This window comes from Ursus maritimus, unplaced genomic scaffold, assembly GCF_017311325.1.
Source record: "Ursus maritimus isolate PB19 unplaced genomic scaffold, ASM1731132v1 scaffold_24, whole genome shotgun sequence".
In the NCBI taxonomy this organism is placed as follows: domain Eukaryota; kingdom Metazoa; phylum Chordata; class Mammalia; order Carnivora; family Ursidae; genus Ursus; species Ursus maritimus.
This window is the reverse complement of record NW_024424897.1, coordinates 28,887,383-28,895,313: the sequence shown is the minus strand read 5'-3', so window position 1 is coordinate 28,895,313 and position 7,931 is coordinate 28,887,383. Positions and strand designations below refer to the sequence as shown.

The 7,931-nt window shown below is 38.2% G+C and overlaps 1 protein-coding gene and 1 long non-coding RNA gene across 3 annotated transcripts in view; one reads left to right on the top strand and one right to left on the bottom strand.

Annotated features, from left to right (window-relative positions):
- Window positions 1-2,846, top strand: part of LOC103681312 — a 61,550-nt gene extending 58,704 nt beyond the window's left edge. Inside the window, exon 3 of the long non-coding RNA XR_573254.2 lies at window positions 1,414-2,846. This is a non-coding gene — a long non-coding RNA (uncharacterized LOC103681312). The remainder of the gene's footprint in view (window positions 1-1,413) is intronic.
- STXBP4 (syntaxin binding protein 4) overlaps window positions 1-7,931 on the bottom strand; it is a 223,583-nt gene that overhangs the window by 200,365 nt on the left and 15,287 nt on the right. The gene's annotated exons all lie outside the window — the stretch shown is intronic.

Sequence of the window (7,931 nt, the reverse complement as noted above, 5' to 3'; positions counted from 1 at the left end):
GCTGGGATCACGCCCTGAGCCGAAGGCTGACACTTAACTACTGCGCCACCCAGGCGCCCCAAGATTTTCTACTCTTTTTAAGTCAAGTGGTGAACTCTTAAGCAGATTCATAGGTGTTCATTCTATTGTTATGCTTCATTTACACGTGTCAAGTACCACATTATAAAAAAGAAAAGAGGGGTGCCTGGCTGGCTTAGTTGGTAGAGCATACAACTCTTGATCTCAGGGTCATGAGTTCAAGCCTCACAGGGAGGCATGGAGCCTCCTTAAAAAATAATAAAATAAAATAAAATAAAATAAAATAAAATAAAATAAAATAAAATAAAATAAAATAAAATAAAATAGAAAAGAAATTCTCCACCTCCCAAAATAAAAAGAGGTCATAACACCAGCCCCCAAATTAACTAGCTGAATTATGTTTTGGTTCTATATTCCAAAACTGGTATTGGAAGTAAGGGTCAAATGGAGAAATTTTTAATCTAATTTTAAAATAAGTAAATTAATAAATAGTGAAATTAAATAAATGTCATTATTAAATCCAGCTCTAGACCATTTGGAATCTACAAAATAGTTCCTCACTAGAATCAGCTTAGTAAGGTAGATTATAGCTGAAATTTAATGGCTTAATACTACCATTGACTTGTATCACAAAGCCTGGCAACAATTTAGGGGAAAAATGGAGAAAATGAAGAAAGCCCTGTTTCACTGGAGCAAAGCACATAAAGGACACTGACAAGGACAAGGAAAGAAAGGATTTTTTAGAATCGGGGTGGCAGACAGTAATAACTGGAAATACTGTCAGATGACAATTCTTTCAACCGGGCAGGAGACTTCAGAGGCAGTGGACAGAACTGGAAAGAACCCAAGGTTTGGCAGCCAGACAGACCTGAATACTAACTTGAGCTCTACAACTTGCTAGCTAGATGTTCATAAACAAATAGAGGGAGAGGAAAGGGCTGGAGAGTCACATAGTCTCATCCACGAGAAACACAGAACTACAGTCAAAACTGTTTGAGGTAGTTCCTGTGTCCATACGTCTTATACAGACCACAGCTGGCTGTCAGGGTTGCAGAGAAAAAGGCTACATTAAACAGAGGTAGGCAACAGGGTTTCGGCGGACCTACTATCGCCCACATTCTCCTCTCAGACTGTTCAGTATTATCTCAGACTGTTCAGTATTAGCAATACAGAGGGAAAAGCTCTCATGAACACAATATAACGTATCTTATATTAAAGCACACTGATGTACTATTGAAGGAGAATTTTCCAGCAGGACAAGAGTCAGAGAAGAGAGGAAGAATAATGCCTTCTGACGGTAGCTTTTGGTGTTTATATATATATATATATATATACCTTTTTCCTAAAAAGTATTTACAGTGGTGTTTTTTTTTTTTCCTTTCCTTTGCCTCCTAGAACAAGATCTTAGCCGAGCATGTGAATTTCTGAACCTGTTTAAAAGTCAGAACCTGCAAACTCAAACAAAGCTATTTCTTTTGGAGTCTGGCATTCAAACCAGTGAGTCCTGCCCCAGTTGGATGAATGTATATGTGAAGATACGAACTTCGGGGACATGCCGAGGCTTCTTCCACACTGTCTGGGTTTGGATACAGTGGTTACTGAGCAACTGTATAACACTTTCACATGCCCTTCACCTTCAAAGTCTTCATTATTTCCTGTCAATATTTACAAAAATGTTGAAAGTAATAACATACTCCTGACCATTTAGGCGCTTCTATTGAAAACTACCAGCGCTGTTCATTTATAATGACCATTATGTAGTTTTCTAATGTTACCATATTACCATACCATCTACACGGCCTGACTGATTTAACTAACTCAGTCCTAAATACTAAGGAATGCTCCTGCAAAACTTCTGGTTCCTTTTCCATACTCTCAGAAACTGTCAACTTCTGTTGCCTGCCAGTCATTAATGTGAATTTAGGAAAGTTGCTTAATCTCTATGAGACTTCATTTTCTTAGCTGTAAAGTGGAGATAAATACCTGTCGCACGAGGTTGCTGTAACTGGAAGAACATACGTAAAATCCTAGCATGTTGTAGGTGTTAAATAAAAGTGAGTTGAATCAATTCCATGCCTGCTTTAATTTTTGCATTGATATAAATTTAATCCTGTTACTCCTCAAATTAAGAACCTTTGGGGGGGGGTCGCCTGGGTGGCCCAGTCGGTTAAGTGTCCAACTCTTGATTTTGGCTCAGGTCACAATCTCAGGACCCTGAGGGCAGGCTCTGCGCTGGGTGTACAGCCTGCTTAAGATTCTCTCTCTCCCTCTGTCCCAACCCTCTCTCTCTCTCCCGCTCTTAAAAAACAACAACAACAACAAAACAAAACCCGTTAATGGGTGCCCACGGGTAAAAGTTGAAAACTCCTTAACTTTCCAAACCCAGCACAACAAGCTAGCTGCAACCAACTTTTTTCAGCCTCACTGTTCACCTTCCCTCCTCAGCACATAAATTCTTCATTCTAGTCTTAGAAAATGTTCATCAAACCAGCCATGGTCTTTGGAACCCTAATGCTCTTACACATCCTAATTCCTGTCTAGAATGCCACCACCAACCCCGCCACTTCTCTGATAAACTCGCACTTAAACCTCACAGCCAAATGCAAACGCTTTCTCTGCGGTAAGTTTGCCCCACTGCCTGGAATTACTTAATTGTTCTCTCCCTGCTCCAAAAGCACTTTTACTTACCTCTGCTATTACACTTACTGTCCCTATTTGTTTACATATCTTTTTCTCTCCTATTAGAGCACATTAATCCAGCAACTTCCAAACTAGCAGCCCTGATTATTTCAGTTGGCCGGAACCGTGTCCTTTTCATGGTTGTTTCCCCCAGCATAGTGCCAGGTACAGAGTAAGCCCACAATCAAATTAATCAGGGCCAGGAAACAGTCTGAGGAAATTAAGGTGGCTCTGACAGAAGTAATAATGGCAAAGGAGAAAAGAGAGTGACTTGTAAAGTGAACCCTCTTGGCTGCTACTTCTTTAGCTCCCATCAATGGGACTGGTTTCTTTACACTGTGCCATCCAGAGGCCTTGGTCCCCCGGTTCCAGGGATATGCTCAGCATATTCTGAAAACAGACTTCCTCTGAAAGATAAATATGTCCTACTTCAACCCTTTGTGAACAGTGACTAACCATTAGTATCTCTATCTACGTGATCATTGTCTTTACCTATAGAGTTAGACTGGGGAAAGAAAAAAGTCCTGAATTTATCAAATTTAAAGTGACACTGCTTGTAGGATACACTGTTATTTTATGTAGCACTAAAAGAAGAAAATGCTGCCAATTACCCTATGAAATTGGTTCTAAGATTCATCCCAGGGAGCTTGTATGTATGTGCTTTACTATATGTCTTAGAGTCAGTTAAATGAAATAGGAAATGTAGTATCAGGTTTGAAAAAAGCTTTTGATACTGCCTGCTTTCCTTTCACTAACAGCAGAAAAACAAAGAAACAAACAAAAACATTCGAAAACTTCAAAGACATTTCGCGTCCAGAATCTAACACAAAGGGCCAGGGAAGAGAGGAACTTGGTGTGGAGCCAGACGGCGGCAGCAGAATAGCAAACAGGCAGATGAGTAACTCTCAGAAACATGACAGAATGCCGAAGGGATCATTCATTCATAAACATTACCTGAGCAATTAGTATGTGCCAGGCATCACACTGGGGACGAAGGATAGTATTGTGAATAAAATCAGATAGAATCCTTGCACTTAGGAAACATACTGTCTTATGGTTCAGACAGACCTGATAAGACAATCACGGATATGGATGTATGCTTACAAACTGAGATAAGTGATATAAAGGAAAGGAACAGGATCTAGGAGCACATATAGGAAAAAAGATCTAGACTAAACTGGGGGGCACAGGGGCCGCTGGGTGGCTCAGGCGGTTAAGCATCTGTCTTTGGCTCAGGTCATGATTTCAGGGTCCTGGGATCGAGCTCCATGTCTGGCTCCCTGCTCAGAGGGGAGTCTGCTTCTCCCTCTCCTTCTGTCCCTTCCCGCCTGCTTGTCCTCTTTCTCTCAAATAAATAAATAAAATCTTAAAAAAAAAAAAAAACCATAAAATAAACTGGAGGGCACAGAAAACACATTCCTTAGGAATTAGTCCTTGAACAGCTATTTGGAAGTAATGGTAGTGGTGGTGTGGGTGTGTTTCCAGTCAGAGGGAACAGCAAATGAGAAAGAGCTTCCAGGAACTGAAAGAATACCATTCTGGAAGCATAAAGATGGAGAGTCAGAGAAATAAGGGCAGAAGTCATATTATACAGAACCTTGCAGGCAACTGAGTATTAGTATGATAGATGGGGGGGGGATAGGCGTGGTGCATAAGAGCAGGCGAAGCTATCATGAGGTCTGATAAACTATGTGATGGTCATAGGAGATCAAGGAGACTGATGGGTTCAAGAGATATTTAGAGAGTAAAAAAAGCAACAGCACATGCTAATAAACTTGGGTAGGGGTATTAAGGGAAAGGAAGTAGTTAGGATGCTTTCAGGTTTTCTGACTTTATGCAACTGGAAGGTGTCATTCACCGAGACTGGGAACAGAGGAAGCAGCTCTGTTTGGGAACAGATGGGCAGATGAGGGTGTGGTGTGACTACCATGAATCTTGCCTCAGATATAGTGAATCTGAGATGCCTTAAGGAGATCCAAATGGAAATGCTGACCAGGCAATTGGATATGTGGGTATAAAGCTCAAAGGAGTGTCTCAGCCAGAGAAAGGTCTAAGACTGAACACTGAGGACTTCAGACTGATATGGGACTGGCTGGTGGGATGAAAAGGGCCTTGGAGGGGCACCTGGGTAGCACAGTCCTTAAGCGTCTGCCTTTGGCTCAGGGCGTGATCCCGGCGTTATAGGATCGAGCCCCACATCAGGCTCCTCCACTGGAAGCCTGCTTCTTCCTCTCTCACTCCCCCTGCTTGTGTTCCCTATCTGGCTGTCAAATAAATAAATAAATAAAATCTTTAAAAAGAAAAGAAAAGGGCCTTGGAATTCTCATATTTCCTTAACTAGTATATTTGTATATACTAGTTAGTATATTTGTAATATTTGTATATACATACCTAGTATATTTGTTCTCACCCTATAGGCTTCCTCTAACACTTGGTGCTGGGAGAATTTTTTCTTCTACTTCAACTGGAAAAAATGTGTCAAGATGCTCCAAGTTTTAATTCCGAATATGTTTTTCAAAGAAACATGGTGTTTTGGTCACTGAACCAGGACCATATATTTTTTTTTTTTTTTTTGCCATTGGAAAACATTCACGTATGTGTAAGGAAGTGGTGGTGGGGGCTGAGGCAGCTAACCATGATTAACTAAAGAAGATTCCTTCTGAGTTCCAACAGCCCCTTAACACGTGAAGTTTGGGAATATAAATGTTATATAATCCATCTATAAGCTTGGGGACTGCCTATATTGTTAGCTCTGAAATAATATCATATTAAAATAAAAGTAGAGCTAGTGAAAGCACTCACATGCATTTAAAAAATATTAAGTCGCACAGTTTAGCAACTTAATAAGGATAATCTTATGAACCTATGTTTCCTGTTGTATGAATACATCTACTATTGCAGAAATTTTGTGCAGATTAGAAATTTATTAACATGCCTAACAGCATTTAGAACACAGTAAATGCTATTATTATTAATAAAATCATTTAAAAATAAAATTGCATTAACTTGCATTTGTTGAATAAATGTGCACGTAACTCTCCATCTTGAGGAAGCATACAAAAATAAGTGTAAGCGTACTTATTCCACCTATCTCTGTTTTAGCTGTTTTCTTCCTTTGGACTGGACCAGATACTGTCAAGGAACATTAATAACTCTGTGCTGCTCTCTAGTGGTAAATATAGAATATAGTTCGTTAAATGCCTGCTTTTTGATACCCTTCCAAACAATGAAATTCTAAGAAAAACCAAGAGAAAGTATTTAACTGTAATTTTCAGTCTGCTACCACTGATAGCAGATGAAGTCACTCCACACCCTGCTATCAATTTATTACTTTAACTACAGATATTTACATGGGAATAAAAAGCACACACTGATGCTTATCATAACAGCAAATTTTTATCACTCGTTAGATATCATGATCTGTTACTACATTATATGAAGTGTGGTTTAAGAAATATCTTGGCTAGGGGCGCCTGGGTGGCATAGTCGTTAAGCGTCTGCCTTCGGCTCAGGGCGTGATCCCGGCGTTATGGGATGGAGCCCCACATCGGGCTCCTCTGCTATGAGCCTGCTTCTTCCTCTCCCACTCCCCCTGCTTGTGTTCCCTCTCTCGCTGGCTGTCTCTATCTCTGTCAAATAAATAAATAAAATCTTTAAAAAAAAAAAAAGAAATATCTTGGCTATAGTGAACACACACACACATCTCACACACATACATCTCTCAACTAAAGTAGTCCTAAATATCTCAATTCTTACAAGACTAATTTGTTCAAATTTAGTATTTAAGTATAGCTTTATTTGCTTAATAATTTAAATTCAATAGGTAACAATTTACATTATAACATCCTAAATTTATTGTATAATACTTACAATATGGTAAGTGTATCCTATTATCTCAACAAACTTGAAACAATTGAAATCATTTCTATTATTTTGCAAATTATCGGTGAAGCAGTTGATTAGATAAACTGCTTGCTAAACAAGTGTTTGCAATGAGGGTGGGGCTAAGGGCAAGACTATTATTTATTGAACCAAAACAAATAAGAGAAAAACAACAATATGAACAAACTTAATGATAAAAGGATCCTTTCTCATTCTACACAGCTTGACATTAATACAATATTTTATTAAATTCTTTATATTCTGTATCTCTCCAAAAAGGACAGGAGGCAATTTTCAAAAGACATATAGAATCACATTAGTAAAACAGAAATGGCAAATGAAATTTAAGAGAAATGAAAATGCAAATATAGTTAACTAGTTTCTTAAGTTGCTGATATTGTGCTTCAAATTTGGATCTGAGCTTCCTAGTAACCACAGCAAAAAAGAAATCATGATTTACATATTTCTTACAGTGAAGAGGAGAGTAAGGCTCTCTAATCCCTAAAAATAAATAAATAAACAAACAAATAAATAAATAAATAAATATTTAATTTCTCATGTGGGCAACTAATGAGTGATATAATTAATAAACTCAACAAGAATTATTGCAAATTCAGAAATGAGCAGATTTTATATGCTGAGTTTCCTTGTTTGTTTTGTACTTAGGAGAGGCTAAATGATGTACTTCAAGTTTAAATGATCCAACTTAATCCAAACTCTCCGAGCAGTGGAGAGATAACATGGCTTCAAATACAATTTCAAAAGCTAATGATGTACTGTATGGTGACTAACATATCATAATAAAACAAACAAACAAAAACAAATATAATTTCTCTCAACCAGATTTCGGATAAGGGTTAAATAGCACATAATTAAAAATATATAACCTTGGGGCACCTGGGTGGCTTAGTCAGTTGAGCGTCTGACTCTTGGTTTCGGCTCCGGTTATGATCTCAGGGCCCTGAAATGCAGCCCTGCATTGGGCTCTGTGCTCAGTGCAGCATTAGCTTGTCCCTCTCCCTGCTCTCTCTTTCTCAAAAAAAAAAAAAAAAAAAAATCCCTTAAAAAAAAAAATATATATCATATATGTATATATATATATATACACATATATGTATATGACATTTGGCTAAGAGTCTGAAATCTGCTATTTTCCTATTTTTTTCCTATTCATTTATTAGGTTGAAGCTCCTTGAGGGTAAAGGTCTATCTTCCAGTTCTTGTAGGATCATTCACTGAGAAATGGTCACAGTGGACATTCAGTTAATACTAAAAATTTACTGATGTAGTAGGAAAACAAACCTCACCACTGGTGGTTTGGTTTTTTTTTTTTTTTTTTTTTTTTTTTTTTT